Source organism: Stegostoma tigrinum, chromosome 38 (genome assembly GCF_030684315.1).
Source record: "Stegostoma tigrinum isolate sSteTig4 chromosome 38, sSteTig4.hap1, whole genome shotgun sequence".
Classification (NCBI taxonomy): Eukaryota; Metazoa; Chordata; class Chondrichthyes; order Orectolobiformes; family Stegostomatidae; genus Stegostoma; species Stegostoma tigrinum.
In genome coordinates this window covers 17,137,202-17,154,022 of record NC_081391.1, presented here as the reverse complement: position 1 = coordinate 17,154,022, position 16,821 = coordinate 17,137,202, and the positions used below count along the sequence as shown (strand labels likewise).

Genomic DNA, 16,821 nt, shown 5'->3' with positions numbered 1-16,821 from the left:
ACTTGTATTAGATCAGAGGAAGTGGTATATAAGGATGCTTGAATACTGGTAAACCTGACGATTGGGAGCAATTTAGAATGCAGCAAAAGAGGGTCGAGATGAAAAGAAACTAATAACGAACATGAAGGCGGATTGTAAAAGCTTCTTTAGGTATGTGAAAAGGGATGAAACTAAAGAGCTAAGGACAATGATTTGGTTTGATTTGATTTATGCTGTCACATGCACCCGAGCACAGTGAACAGTTTTGTTTTGCATGCAGAACTGGCAGATCATAACACACAAGGGCATACATATCATAGGATGTTTAGACAGAGCGAGGAATACAAAGTTACAACTGCACAGGAGCTGCTGAAAGCGCGATCAACATTAGATTTGAAATTAGAGAGGTCCATTCAACAGCCTGATGACAGCAAGGAAAAAGCAGTTCTTGAACCTGTTAGTGCATGTGTTTAAGCTTCTGCATCTTTTGCCTGACAGAAGAGATTGAAAGTGAGTATTGCCGGGGTGTGAGTGGTTTTTGATGATGTTGGCAGCTTTTCCATGGCAACAAGAAGTGTAAATGCATTGTTGTGCCTTTTTAACCTTCTCATCCAAGTGGGAGGTCCAGAACAGATTGTTAGTTATCGTCACCCCTAGGAACATGACACTCTCAACCCTCTCCACCTCAGCTATTGATGTAGATAGGGGTGTGTTCTCTTTTCTTCCTGAAGTCATTGATCAGTTCTTTATGTTTGCTGACATTGAGGAAGAGATTGTTATCTTTGCATTATGACACCAAGCTTTCTATCTCCTTGCTGTGCTCTGACTCATGGGCAATGATGGAATGAGGTCAAAGGCGTTCTCCATTCTGCCATTGTAAGTGCAACCATCTTGTGTCCTACACCTCACACTCATACTACCTCTGCTACCACACCCAGCTCTGCCACTCTCACTATGGCCTGCAACATCTTCCCTCAATCCATGAGTTGGGTTGTGCCCCTCTAAGCACACAATGACCTTGATGTAACATTACAATGATATTTGCAGTAGGATGCCAAGCAGCAGCATGGAAGTGCAGATATATCCCTGGAAGTGGATCAGAGAAGTGCTGTGAGTGCTGTTTGGGTCTGGCACATATTAGATGCCAACGTCTGTGGGGTGCATGTGGCCAGTGCCCTTGGAGTGTGCCCTGAGGTGCTGGTGCCCAGCGTCCAACATGGAGATCCTTTGGAACCAGCAGCGATCTGAAATCTCCCGTTCTGACTTCCATGTCAAGAATTTCCGGTGTCTGGTTTACCCATGACGAGTGGTACAATAGAACGTTGCATATTAAAGAGGCAAGATCTGCAGTTAATAAAGCCGTCAACAAGCAATAATCCTCCTCATTGTTGACTTGTGGGAATCTTTTCTTGGCACCCAGGACTTAGTTAAAGGTACAGCAATTTGCTCCTGACGTTGAGATAGGCCTTGCTGGACTTGTTGCATAATTCTGCCACAACCCACATTGTTCAGGTCCTGTAGCATTCCACCCCCAGAAATACTAGGCAACCAAGGGACTTGCGAAAGTGAGCAACTAAAAGAAATTAGTCTTAATAAAGAGGTAGTACTTGAAAAGGTAACTGATTTGAAGTTTGATAAATCCTCTGGACCAGAAGCACTTCAGCCTAAAGTTTTGAAGGGCGTTGGTGAGACAGACAGTGGATGCTTTCATTGTAACCTTTCAGAACTTCTATACATTTGGGAATGGTTGCTGAACACAACAATCTCATTATTTAAGGGTGAGGAATCAGAGAATGGGAGACCTACATACCTATTTATTGACATCAGTAGTAGTGCAAATGTTAGAATCTGTTATAAAGTAAGTGATAACTGAATCTTCCAAAAAGAATTGTAAAATTAGGCAGAGGCACCATGGACTTAGGAAAAGGAAACCATTTTTAACTAACTTGGAGGGTCTTACTTTTGCCTTTGAACAAGGAGGACCAATGGATGTAATGTACTTGGATTTTCTAAAAGCTTTTGATAAGGTCCTCCATAGGAGTTTATTAAATAAAGTTAGAGCACGTGAGATTGGAGTGATGTACAAGTATTAATTAATAATTGGTATTCAGGCAGAAAGGAGAGATTAGCAATGATCAGATCATTCATATGACTGATGGGGTATCTTAAGAGTCAGTGCCATATCCACAGGAGTTTGTTTGGTGTATAAATGATTTGAATTGCTGACCAATTACAACATGTCCAAATTTGCTGGTAACAGATTGGGTGGTAAGGTAACAAAAACAGATGTTGCTGGAAAAGCTCAGCTGATCTGGCAGCATCTGCAGAGAAAAATATTAGAGTTAACATTGCGGGTCCAGTGACCCTTCCTCAGAACAGTTAACCCTAAAAAGAAACATCAACCCTAACATTTTTTCTTCACAGATGCTGCCAGATCTGCTGAGCTTTTCCAGCAACTTCTGTTTTTGGTCCTGATTTACAGCATCCACAGTTCTTTTGGTTTTTATTGGGTGGTAAGGTAAGTTGTGAGAATGGTGCAATGAAGCCTCAAGAGGATTTGGACAGGCAAAGGGAATGATCTAGAACATGGCAGATGGAATAAAGTATGGATAAGTGTGAAGTTATTCATTTTGGTAGAAAAACAGAAAGACAGTACATTTCTTAAATAGGTTAGAAAGTGCTGGGATGTAGGCATCCCTCATGAGTTAAAGACCACTACCATGCAGATGCAGCAAGCTGTTCAGAAGGCAAATAGTATATTGACCTTATCAAAGTGGAGAGTCAGTATCAAAGTAAGGATTAGAGACAAAAAAACTGCAGATGTTGGAATCCAAGGTAGACAAACAGGAAGCTGGAAGAACACAGCGAGCCAAGCAGCATCTGGACGAAAGGAGAAGTCAAAGTTTCAAATATTACCCTTCTTCAGGACCGGATGTGGGGGGGGGGGGGGGGGGGGGGGAGCTGCAGATAAAGAGGGTGGGAGGGAGGTTAGCGGAATGGTGGTGATAGGTGGGCACCAGTAGTGGGTAAAACCTGGTTGGTCAATGGGAAGGATGAATCCGGTTAGTGGCTGGAAGGAAGGGTCAGAAGGTGGAATGGAAGGGAGGAGGTGGGGTTGAAAGGGGAGGAGGGTGATGGGTGGCAAGGTTATTTGAAACTGAGGAACTCAAGGCTGTAGGGTGTTCTTCAAATTTATGTTCTGTTGTGGCACTGTCGGAGGCTGAGGACAGACATGTCAGAGGGGAAGTGGGATGGAGAGTTGAAATGAGCAGTGACCGGGAGGTTAAGTTGGCCGTTATGGGCAATGCATTTCAGATGCCCTCCTATTTCAAACAATGTTCCTTTCACCCCCTCTATCAATCAGACAGCCCTCTACCACTCCTCCTCCGTTCCCTGCTCCACAGCTCTAAACACGCGCCCCCCCCCCCCCCCCGGCTCCAAACAAAATATATAGGGTCTCCCTAGTCCTCACTTTCCATCCCACCAGCATCTGCATCAATGTATCATCCTCAAACACTTCCACCAACTCCGATTAGACCCCACCACCCAGTACATGTCCCACTTCCCACCCCTCTCTGCCTTCCGCAAGGATCTTCGCCACTCCTTATTTCGCGCCACATTCCCCACCAACGGCAAGGATCTTCGCTACTCCTTATTTCGTGCCACATTCCCCACCAACCACTCCCACGTGCCTGGTACCTTCCTCTGTAACCATAAAAGATGTAATTTTGCCCACACACTGCCTCACTCACCTCCAGCCCGGGCCCTGAACAGTCCTTCCAGGTGAGACAAAGCTTCACCTGCATCTCAACGAACCTAGTCTATGGCATCTGGTGCTCCCAATGTGGTCTTCTCTACGTCGATGAGACCAAACGTAGGCTAGGTGACCATTTCGATGAGAATCTCCATCTGGCCTGTAACGGCCAACCTAACCTCCCGGTCACTGCCCATTTCAACTCGCTGTCCCACTCCCCCATCGATATGTCTGTCCTTGGCCTCCTCCAGTGCCGCAGTGACTTGGAACGCAAATTTGAGGAACGTCACCTTATCTTCCACCTGGGCACCCTACAATCAAGAGAATTTAACATTGAGTTCCCTAATTTCAAATAACCTTCCTACTCATCCCCCACGTCCCTTTCCAGCCCCACGTCCTCCCCTCAATTCTACCAACCCACCTTCCATTCCAGCTACCAACCAGATTCATCCCTCCCATTGACCAACCACATCATACCTACTATCAGTGTCCATCTATCACCACCATTCTGCTACTTCCCCCCCACCCAACTTTATCTGCAGCACTCTCTACCCCCACATCCACTCCTGAAAAAGGGTAGTACCCAAAACATTGACTTCTCCTTTCTTCTAGATGTTGCCTGGCTTGCTGTGTTCTTCCAGCCTCCTGTTTGTCTTCATCCAAGTAAGGATGCCGTACTGCAGTTGTGTAGAGCCTTGGTGAAACTTGTACCTGTGTATTGTGTGTAGAGTTGAGGAGCACAGCAGGCCAGGCGGCATCAGAGGAGCAGGAAAATAGACATTTCGGGTCAGGATCCTTCTTCAGAAACATCAATTTTCTTACTCCTCTCATGCTGCCTGGCCTGCTGTGTTCCTCCAGCTCCACACTGTAGTATCTCTGACTCCGGCATCTGCAGTTCATACTATCCCTGTGTATTGTGTGCAATTTTGATCTCCTTACCTCAGGAGGGATACACTTGCCTCAGAGCAAATGCAATGGAGATTCACTAGACTAACCCCTGGGATGTTAGAATTATTTTATAAAGAGAGATGGCGGAGACTGGGTCTGTATTCCACTGAGTTTCAAAGAATGAGGGGGTGACCTAACTGAGGCTTACAAAATTCTTGATAAATTGTAGAGCTGGATGAACACAGCAGGCCAAGCAGCGTCTTCGGAGTCTGCTTACTGGGTGTGACAGGACAGATATAGGGGATGTTTCCCCTGGCTGGTGAAAACCAAGGAACATCATCTCAGCATAAGAGGTAGACCATTTAGGGTTAGGATAATAATTTTCTGAGAGATCTGCTAAACTTCTCCAGCAATTTCTGTTCTTGTTTCAGATTTCCAGCATCTGCAGCTCTTTTGGTTTTTCTTTGGTGAATTTCTTCAATCAGTGGGTAAGAAATCTTTGGGATTCTCTTTGGGATTGTGGAGGCTTAATCATTGAATGTGTTCAAGGGAGAGATCAATAGATTTGTGGAAAGTAATGACGTCAATGGATGAGGAAATTGCCCTTGGAGATGAGGATCGACATGGATGAACATCCATCATTTGACAGGTGAAGTAGCCTGGATGGGCTGAATAACCTATTTGTATTCCTATGTTCTTAAGGCCCATAGCATTTGCTGTATCTAATTTTCTCCATTGTTTCTTGATATCATGTGGTGAGAATTAAGTTAGCTGATGGTGGGAATCTCACAAGATCTTTGTCTACGCTGGTTTTTCAGCCAATTTGGCAGCTTGGGCCGGCACATTTATTAATGGTATTGCCAGTCCAATCTTAATGATGCACTGTGTCCCATTAATGCTGGATGCTGCAGTTTTAGCATGACTATATTATCGAGTTGGCTATTGAAATAAACAGTCATTGCACAGAGCTAAGAGTAAACCACTTTACTGTGGATCTGGAGCCACATATAAACCAGATCAGCTAAGGAGAGGAAATATCCTTCCCAAAGAGACATTTGGCAACCTGTGAATGGGCTCTTACCGCAGTCCAGTAGTTTATTTTCACCGTTACAGATGCAAGCTTTTTATTGTGGATTTATTTACTTCACAAAATTTCACTTCTCTATTGTAGAAGTGGGACTTGAACTCTTGTCCTCGTTTGGACCCTGCTTACTCATACAGACACATGGCCTTGATGCTAGTATACCCACAGAGTGCATTCCAATATCAGAGAATGTAAAATTGAAGGTTGTTGGGTATATCAGTGTGTTACAGTGAGGGGTCCAAGATAATCAAATGTGAGGCTGGATGAACACAGCAGGCCAAGCAGCATCTCAGGAGCACAAAAGCTGACGTTTCGGGCCTAGACCCTTCATCAGAGAGGGGGATGGGGAGAGGGAGCTGGAATAAATAGGGAGAGAGGGGGAGGCGGACCGAAGATGGAGAGTACAAGAGAGTTGCAATGGGAGAGAGACTCCCTGAGGTTGGTCCGGAGGGAGGAGGGTAACTTCTTCAGGTTAGGCATCCCTGGAAGAGGCTTCGCAGTGAGGTTAAAATAGTATCAGAGATAATGGGAACTGCAGATGCTGGAGAATTCCAAGATAATCAAATGTGAGGCTGGATGAACACAGCAGGCCAAGCAGCATCTCAGGAGCACAAAAGCTGACGTTTCGGGCCTAGACCCTTCATCAGAGAGGGGGATGGGGAGAGGGAGCTGGAATAAATAGGGAGAGAGGGGGAGGCGGACCGAAGATGGAGAGTACAAGAGAGTTGCAATGGGAGAGAGACTCCCTGAGGTTGGTCCGGAGGGAGGAGGGTAGCTTCTTCAGGTTAGGCATCCCTGGAAGAGGCTTCGCAGTGAGGTTAAAATAGTATCAGAGATAATGGGAACTGCAGATGCTGGAGAATTCCAAGATAATCAAATGTGAGGCTGGATGAACACAGCAGGCCAAGCAGCATCTCAGGAGCATAAAAGCTGACGTTTCGGGCCTAGACCCTTCATCAGAGAGGGGGATGGGGAGAGGGAGCTGGAATAAATAGGGAGAGAGGGGGAGGCGGACCGAAGATGGAGAGTACAAGAGAGTTGCAATGGGAGAGAGACTCCCTGAGGTTGGTCCGGAGGGAGGAGGGTAACTTCTTCAGGTTAGGCATCCCTGGAAGAGGCTTCGCAGTGAGGTTAAAATAGTATCAGAGATAATGGGAACTGCAGATGCTGGAGAATTCCAAGATAATCAAATGTGAGGCTGGATGAACACAGCAGGCCAAGCAGCATCTCAGGAGCACAAAAGCTGACGTTTCGGGCCTAGACCCTTCATCAGAGAGGGGGATGGGGAGAGGGAGCTGGAATAAATAGGGAGAGAGGGGGAGGCGGACCGAAGATGGAGAGTACAAGAGAGTTGCAATGGGAGAGAGACTCCCTGAGGTTGGTCCGGAGGGAGGAGGGTAGCTTCTTCAGGTTAGGCATCCCTGGAAGAGGCTTCGCAGTGAGGTTAAAATAGTATCAGAGATAATGGGAACTGCAGATGCTGGAGAATTCCAAGATAATCAAATGTGAGGCTGGATGAACACAGCAGGCCAAGCAGCATCTCAGGAGCACAAAAGCTGACGTTTCGGGCCTAGACACTTCATCAGAGAGGGGGATGGGGAGAGGGAGCTGGAATAAATAGGGAGAGAGGGGGAGGCGGACCGAAGATGGAGAATACAAGAGAGTTGCAATGGGAGAGAGACTCCCTGAGGTTGGTCCGGAGGGAGGAGGGTAACTTCTTCAGGTTAGGCATCCCTGGAAGAGGCTTCGCAGTGAGGTTAAAATAGTATCAGAGATAATGGGAACTGCAGATGCTGGAGAATTCCAAGATAATCAAATGTGAGGCTGGATGAACACAGCAGGCCAAGCAGCATCTCAGGAGCACAAAAGCTGACGTTTCGGGCCTAGACCCTTCATCAGAGAGGGGGATGGGGAGAGGGAGCTGGAATAAATAGGGAGAGAGGGGGAGGCGGACCGAAGATGGAGAGTACAAGAGAGTTGCAATGGGAGAGAGACTCCCTGAGGTTGGTCCGGAGGGAGGAGGGTAGCTTCTTCAGGTTAGGCATCCCTGGAAGAGGCTTCGCAGTGAGGTTAAAATAGTATCAGAGATAATGGGAACTGCAGATGCTGGAGAATTCCAAGATAATCAAATGTGAGGCTGGATGAACACAGCAGGCCAAGCAGCATCTCAGGAGCACAAAAGCTGACGTTTCGGGCCTAGACCCTTCATCAGAGAGGGGGATGGGGAGAGGGAGCTGGAATAAATAGGGAGAGAGGGGGAGGCGGACCGAAGATGGAGAGTACAAGAGAGTTGCAATGGGAGAGAGACTCCCTGAGGTTGGTCCGGAGGGAGGAGGGTAACTTCTTCAGGTTAGGCATCCCTGGAAGAGGCTTCGCAGTGAGGTTAAAATAGTATCAGAGATAATGGGAACTGCAGATGCTGGAGAATTCCAAGATAATCAAATGTGAGGCTGGATGAACACAGCAGGCCAAGCAGCATCTCAGGAGCACAAAAGCTGACGTTTCGGGCCTAGACACTTCATCAGAGAGGGGGATGGGGAGAGGGAGCTGGAATAAATAGGGAGAGAGGGGGAGGCGGACCGAAGATGGAGAGTACAAGAGAGTTGCAATGGGAGAGAGACTCCCTGAGGTTGGTCCGGAGGGAGGAGGGTAACTTCTTCAGGTTAGGCATCCCTGGAAGAGGCTTCGCAGTGAGGTTAAAATAGTATCAGAGATAATGGGAACTGCAGATGCTGGAGAATTCCAAGATAATCAAATGTGAGGCTGGATGAACACAGCAGGCCAAGCAGCATCTCAGGAGCACAAAAGCTGACGTTTCGGGCCTAGACCCTTCATCAGAGAGGGGGATGGGGAGAGGGAGCTGGAATAAATAGGGAGAGAGGGGGAGGCGGACCGAAGATGGAGAGTACAAGAGAGTTGCAATGGGAGAGAGACTCCCTGAGGTTGGTCCGGAGGGAGGAGGGTAGCTTCTTCAGGTTAGGCATCCCTGGAAGAGGCTTCGCAGTGAGGTTAAAATAGTATCAGAGATAATGGGAACTGCAGATGCTGGAGAATTCCAAGATAATCAAATGTGAGGCTGGATGAACACAGCAGGCCAAGCAGCATCTCAGGAGCACAAAAGCTGACGTTTCGGGCCTAGACCCTTCATCAGAGAGGGGGATGGGGAGAGGGAGCTGGAATAAATAGGGAGAGAGGGGGAGGCGGACCGAAGGTGGAGAGTACAAGAGAGTTGCAATGGGAGAGAGACTCCCTGAGGTTGGTCCGGAGGGAGGAGGGTAACTTCTTCAGGTTAGGCATCCCTGGAAGAGGCTTCGCAGTGAGGTTAAAATTGTATCAGAGATAATGGGAACTGCAGATGCTGGAGAATTCCAAGATAATCAAAGGGTAAATATCAGAGTGTGTTCTCCTGAGGAGTGCAGGGTATATCAGAGTGTTACAGTGAGGTTTGTGGGGTCTATCAGTGTGTTACAGTGAGGGGTACGGGGTATATATCGGAGAGTGTTACAGTGAGGGGTGTATGTATCTATCAGAATATGTTACAGTGTGGTTTGTCGGATATATCAGTGTTACAGTGAGGTTTATGGGATACATCAGAGTGTCACAGGTATGTGGGATATATCAGAAAGGGTTATTGTGAGGGGTGTGGGGTATATCAGTGTTACAGTAAAGGGTGTGGGGTGTATCAGAGTGCATTACAGCGAGAGGTGTGGAGTACATTAAGGTGTTTTACAATAACTGGTATGAAGTATATCAGAGATAATGGGAACTGCAGATGCTGGAGATTCCAAGATAATAAAATGTGAGGCTGGATGAACACAGCAGGCCAAGCAGCATCTCAGGAGCACAAAAGCTGACGTTTCGGGCCTAGACCCTTCATCAGAGAGGGGGATGGGGGGAGGGAACTGGAATAAATAGGGAGAGAGGGGGAGGCGGACCGAAGATGGAGAGTAAAGAAGATAGGTGGAGAGGGTGTAGGTGGGGTGGTAGGGAGGGGATAGGTCAGTCCAGGGAAGACGGACAGGTCAAGGAGGTGGGATGAGGTTAGTAGGTAGCTGGGGGTGCGGCTTGGGGTGGGAGGAAGGGATGGGTGAGAGGAAGAACCGGTTAGGGAGGCAGAGACAGGTTGGACTGGTTTTGGGATGCAGTGGGTGGGGGGGAAGAGCTGGGCTGGTTGTGTGGTGCAGTGGGGGGAGGGGATGAACTGGGCTGGTTTAGGGATGCAGTGGGGGAAGGGGAGATTTTGAAACTGGTGAAGTCCACATTGATACCATATGGCTGCAGGGTTCCCAGGCGGAATATGAGTTGCTGTTCCTGCAACCTTCGGGTGGCATCATTGTGGCAGTGCAGGAGGCCCATGATGGACATGTCATCAAGAGAATGGGAGTGGGAGTGGAAATGGTTTGCAACTGGGAGGTGCAGTTGTTTGTTACGAACTGAGCGGAGGTGTTCTGCAAAGCGGTCCCCAAGCCTCCGCTTGGTTTCCCCAATGTAGAGGAAGCCGCACCGGGTACAGTGGATGCAGTATACCACATTGGCAGATGTGCAGGTGAACCTCTGCTTAATGTGGAATGTCATCTTGGGGCCTGGGATGGGGGTGAGGGAGGAGGTGTGGGGACAAGTGTAGCATTTCCTGCGGTTGCAGGGGAAGGTGCCGGGTATGGTGGGGTTGGAGGGCAGTGTGGAGCGAACAAGGGAGTCACGGGGAGAGTGGTCTCTCCGGAAAGCAGACAGGGGAGGGGATGGAAAAATGTCTTGGGTGGTGGGGTCGGATTGTAAATGGCGGAAGTGTCGGAGGGTAATGCGTTGTATCCGGAGGTTGGTAGGGTGGTGTGTGAGAACGAGGGGGATCCTCTTGGGGCGGTTGTGGCGGGGGCGGGGTGTGAGGGATGTGTCGCGGGAGATGCGGGAGACGCGGTCAAGGGCGTTCTCAATCACCGTGGGGGGAAAGTTGCGGTCCTTAAAGAACTTGGACATCTGGGATGTGCGGGAGTGGAATGTCTTATCGTGGGAGCAGATGCGGCGGAGGCGGAGGAATTGGGAATAGGGGATGGAATTTTTGCAGGAGGGTGGGTGGGAGGAGGTGTATTCTAGGTAGCTGTGGGAGTCGGTGGGCTTGAAATGGACATCAGTTACAAGCTGGTTGCCTGAGATGGAGACTGAGATGTCCAGGAAGGTGAGGGATGTGCTGGAGATGGCCCAGGTGAACTGAAGGTTGGGGTGGAAGGTGTTGGTGAAGTGGATGAACTGTTCGAGCTCCTCTGGGGAGCAAGAGGCGGCGCCGATACAGTCATCAATGTACCGGAGGAAGAGGTGGGGTTTGGGGCCTGTGTAGGTGCGGAAGATGGACTGTTCCACGTAACCTACAAAGAGGCAGGCATAGCTGGGGCCCATGCGGGTGCCCATGGCCACCCCCTTAGTCTGTAGGAAGTGGGAGGAGTCAAAAGAGAAGTTGTTGAGTGTGAGGACGAGTTCCGCTAGGCGGATGAGAGTGTCGGTGGAGGGGGCCTGGTCGGGTCTGCGGGACAGGAAGAAGCGGAGGGCCTTGAGGCCATCTCCATGCGGAATGCAGGTGTACAGGGACTGGACGTCCATGGTGAATATGAGGTGTTGGGGGCCAGGGAATTGGAAGTCCTGGAGGAGGTGGAGGGCGTGGGTGGTGTCACGGACATAGGTGGGGAGTTCCTGGACCAAAGGGGAGAAAATGGAGTCCAGATAGGTGGAGATGAGTTCGGTGGGGCAGGAGCAGGCTGAGACGATGGGTCGACCGGGGCAGGCAGGTTTGTGGATTTTGGGAAGGAGATAGAAACGGGCCGTGCGGGGTTGGGGAACAATGAGGTTGGAGGCTGTGGGTGGGAGGTCCCCTGAGGTGATGAGGTCATGAATGGTGTTGGAGATGATGGTTTGGTGCTCGGGTGTGGGGTCATGATCGAGGAGGCGGTAGGAGGTGGTGTCGGAGAGTTGGCGTCTGGCCTCGGCGATGTAGAGGTCAGTACGCCATACTACTACTGCGCCACCCTTGTCTGCGGGTTTGATGGTGAGGTTGGGGTTGGAGTGGAGGGAGCGGAGGGCTGCCCGTTCTGCGGGGGAGAGGTTGGAGTGGGTGAGAGGGGTGGAGAGGTTGAGGCGGTTGATGTCTCGACGGCAGTTGGAGATGAAGAGGTCGAGGGAGGGTAGGAGGCCTGGAGGTGGTGTCCAGGAGGAGGACTTGTGTTGGAAGCAGGTGAAGGGGTCAGTGGAAGGAGGGTTGGGTTCCCGGTTGAAGAAGTAGGCATGCAGGCGAAGACGGCGGAAAAACTGCTCTATGTCCGACCGTGACTGGTATTCGTTGATGTGTGGTTGTAGGGGGACAAAGGTGAGCCCCTTACTAAGGACTGACTGCATCCCTAAACCAGCCCAGTTCATCCCCTCCCCCCACTGCACCACACAACCAGCCCAGCTCTTCCCCCCCACCCACTGCATCCCAAAACCAGTCCAACCTGTCTCTGCCTCCCTAACCGGTTCTTCCTCTCACCCATCCCTTCCTCCCACCCCAAGCCGCACCCCCAGCTACCTACTAACCTCATCCCACCTCCTTGACCTGTCCGTCTTCCCTGGACTGACCTATCCCCTCCCTACCTCCCCACCTACACCCTCTCCACCTATCTTCTTTACTCTCCATCTTCGGTCCGCCTCCCCCTCTCTCCCTATTTATTCCAGTTCCCTCCCCCCATCTCCCTCTCTGATGAAGGGTCTAGGCCCGAAACGTCAGCTTTTGTGCTCCTGAGATGCTGCTTGGCCTGCTGTGTTCATCCAGCCTCACATTGAAGTATATCAGGCTGTGTTACAGTAAGTGATGTGGATTATGCCAGGATGGGTCAATGTGAAAGTGTGGGATATGAAAGGTTTGTGCAATGAATGGTGTGGTGTGTCTTACAAAGTATTACAGTGAGGCATCGAGGAAGAGGAATGAAGGAAGTGGAGGGAGAGGGGGAGGCGGATGTCCGAGGTGGAGGGGCAGTAGAGCCTTACAATTAATTCATTGCTCTTTCCTGCAATGGGACAAGGCTAATGCCTCATTTCCAATGACGAGCTGGACAGTAGACCCGGTGAAAATAAAGATTTCCAATGGAGCAACTCTGGTATGACAACCAGTACTCCATTCTCCCTCAGCACGTACCCTAGCCCATCTCTGTACATCCCCAAACCAAACTCCAGGAAGGGACATTGTGACATTATAATCGGTTGTGAATTTCCGGAGAGCTGCCGCCCACCTGCGGATTGAAAACGTAAATTGTGTCCAAGGGAATTCCTTCTCACCTCTAAACAATTAGTGAGATCATTTAATGTGTTCCAAAAACAACAGAGACTTTATTAAAAGAAGTACACTGAAAACAATTGCTGAGCAAAACAAATGACTGTTCTTAAGTTTGATTGCTTACAATGGGGCTGTCAGTTCTGATTGGGTGTATTCCAGGAGACTTCGTCACATGACCTCCAAAGCTCCACCCTGACACTCCTTCCATTGGTCATCCGTGTTATGATCCTCTGGAATCTCCGCCTCTCCAAGCCAATCAGAACAAAGGCATCCTCATCTGTTTGGATGATTCTGAAGGATCAATCCATCAGTCCTTAGCCACCTCCAATTGTATTACTTCTACGTATTAAAGGAACGTGCTCAATCGACACGAAGCAAAATGAAGGACTTTTAATTTTTGCCCCGGGATGTGTTGATGAATAACTATTGATCAATAATTAACTCACTTCCTTACTCACCTAAAGCCTGTGCACAGTTGACAAGGAGTGTGATGGATACTCTCCGCTAACCTGGACAAGTACAACTCCAACAACGCTCAAGAAGCTCAACACCATCCAGGACAAAGCAGGCCATTGATTAACATCCAATCCATCACCTTCAATATTCACTCACTATATTAATGACCCTTTAGAGTCGCAGAGCCGTACAGCACAGAAACTAATCCTTCAGACTAACATGTACATGCGAACCAGAATATCTTCAATTAACCTAGTCTCATTTGCCAGCATATGGCCCATATCTCTCTAAACCCTTCCTATTCATGTACCCATCCCAATGCATTTTAAATGTTGTGATTCTACCTGTCTCCACAACTTCCTCCAGCGGCAAGCAGCAGTACATACCATCCTCAGGGTGCACCACATCAATTTACCAAGCCTCCTTTGACAAAACCTGATTAATCTACAACTGGAGCACTCTGAGTACTTCTGGCCACAACACATTAGGAAAGACTTAACTGACTTTGAACTAGTGAGGTGTAGATTTACTGAAATAGATTAATTTAAGATCTTCTGAAATGGTTACTCCAGGGGTTAATTTATGAGGGACAATTATACAAACTAAGGTTAAATTCCCTGAAATTTAGAAGATTAAAATATAATATCATTAAAGTTTTTAAGGTATTTAGGAGAACAAGTAGGCGAGATAGCAAGCAACTACTTCTGTTGGTTGAGAAGCCTAGGGCTAAGGGCCAGAATCTTAAAATTAGAGCCAAACCTTTCAAAGTGAAATTATGAAGCAGTTCTTCACACAAAGGACAATAAAAGCTTGGGACTATATTTTACAAACAATGAATAATTTTATATCTGATTGTTGATAAATCTTTATTAGCTGAGGGAATTAAAAGAAAATGAAGTGTTAGCCTTTATTGTGAAAAGAATTGTACATAAAAGCTAGGATCAGAAACAAAAACATCATGTACTCATCCAGATGCCTTTTAAATGTAATTGTACCAGCCTCCAACACTTTCTCTGGCAGCTCATTCTGTAGATGCACGACTCCCTGTGTGAAAAAGATAACGCTCAGGTCCTTTCTAAATCTTCACCCCACCTCACTATAAACTTTTACAATCAAAATATTAGCTCTGCTTTCTCCCCATAGATGCTGCCAGACCTGCTGAGCTTCTCCAGCAATTTCTGTTTTTGTTTCAGATCTCTCCAGCATCTGCACTTTGTTTTATGGAAACAAGTTTGTAATGTTTCAGTTGTACAGATACCCTGGTATCTTGAGTACTATGTAAAGCACTGGAGATGGCTCAGAGGAGCTTTACCAGGTTGATATGTTTGGTTGATTTATTAATGTCCTAGGTACAGTGAAAAGTTTTGTTTGCGGCGCAGTACAGGCTGATCATACCATACAAAGTGCATTAGGGTAATAGAACAGAGTGAGGAATACAATGTTGCGACTGCAGAGAAGGGGCACAAAGTGAAAGATCAACATTAAATTTAAAATTTGAGAGGTCCATTCAGAAGTCTAATTACAGTGGTGAAGGAGCTGTTCCTGAATCTGTTGGTACGTGGGTTTAAGCTTTTGTGTCTTCTCCCTCACGGATGAGGTTGGAAGAGAGTGTAACTGGAGTGGGAGGTGTCTTTGATTATGTTGGCTGCCTTTCCAAGGGAGCGAGTCGTGTAGATGGAGTCAATGGACGGAATGTTGGCTTGTGTGATCAACTGGGCTATGTTCATAATTCTGTGTAGTTTCTTATGGCTCCTGGCAAGGCACTTGCCATGCCATGCAGTGATGCATTCAGATAGAATGCTTTCTATGGGACATCTAGAAAAATTGGTAAATGTATTTATGGACATGCTGAATTTCCTTAGCCTCCTGAGGAAGTAAAGGCATTGTTGTGCTTGCTTGACTGTAATGACAATGTGAGTGGACCAGGATAGATTGTTCTGAAGATAGGTTGGCCAGGCTGAGCTTTATTCCACAAGAGCTCAGAGAGAGAATATAATTTCCATGATGTTAATGAGCTGTGAATGATGTTAATAAAGTGAACATGAAGAGAATGTTTCCCTTATGAATGAGAATTAGGAGATATTGTTTTAAAATTGGGTTAATGATGAGGGAATACTTTTGCTCTCAGGGATTGTGCAATTTTGGATCTTTCTGCCTCAACAGACAGTAGGGATAAGGTCATTGACAGTTTTTAGGGCAGAGTCAGATTGTATCTTGTTGGGCAAGGGGCAGAAGAGAATATGGAATTCGAGACACAAATGAATCAGCCGTGATCTTATTGAATGGTGCAGTAGGCCTGAAGAGCCAAATGGCCTACATCTCACCTTGATTTATCTGTTCTTGTCTGGGTCAAAAGTGGGTGAAGTTACGTTGCACCAAGGAAGACTGTTGATCGAGATATTGGAAGGTACCCGGGAATCATATAAAAATTCTTTCACAATTATCTTAGATCTGTATTCTTTTATTACCACCATCCTGCCAGCTGTAACTGAGTTTGCTTTGCTTACTGTATCACAATAACTTCTTCTTGATGTCCCCTTTCAGTAAATGTCTATGTTGTTCAAATTTTACCTGGCTCAGGCTGCATTGCATATCTAAAGCTCCCATATTCTGAAGGCAAACCTCTGAAGGTTAGTTTGTTGGAATACTCCCTACGGGGACACAGGAGAAATCACAGAAGCTTAATCACCAGTGAACCCCACCCCACCACCAAGTGTAAAGGCAAAATCTTGGCATCTTGTCAAATATAGATGTTCTTTCTGCAATGAGAGAGTCTGGATTGGCATCAAAGGCTTTAACAGGGACACACTCATTTTGTTGCAGGTACCACAGCTTCGATATTTCAGTTCCAGTGTTTATCAATTTCTGAAATTCCTTCCACGTCTTCCTTGGTTGATTTCACCAATGTCCTACCAATGCAACAGCAGTCACCATTAATAAGGAAGACATAAAAATCTCAAGTCTAAGAGTGAGTTCTTATTAATATGTGTTCAAGTGACCTTGATGTTGTACATGATTGAAAGTTCCTCATCTAGTTAGAGTTATACAGGATGGAAACAGACCCTTCGGTCTAACCATTCCTTGCCAACTCAGTTGGGTGAATGAATGAAACAGTTATTTGGACTGTTTTGTTTTGATTTGATTTGATTTGATTTATTATTGCCACATGTGCCAAGATTCAGTGAAAAGTATTGTTTTGCATGCTATCCACACAAGTCATACCTTACATATGTACATCAGAGTAATCGAACAGAATGCAGAATTTAGTGTTGCAGGTGCAGAGAAGATGCAGAGAAAGATCAAAGATCAGAAGATAAAATGCTATCACTTCTGACAAAAGCCTTGAATGTCTCCATAATTTCTCTC

At 47.3% G+C, this 16,821-nt stretch overlaps 1 protein-coding gene across 1 annotated transcript in view; it reads right to left on the bottom strand.

Annotated features, from left to right (window-relative positions):
• Positions 1-16,821, bottom strand: part of LOC132206512 (Golgi-associated RAB2 interactor protein 6-like) — a 123,029-nt gene that overhangs the window by 55,171 nt on the left and 51,037 nt on the right. The gene's annotated exons all lie outside the window — the stretch shown is intronic.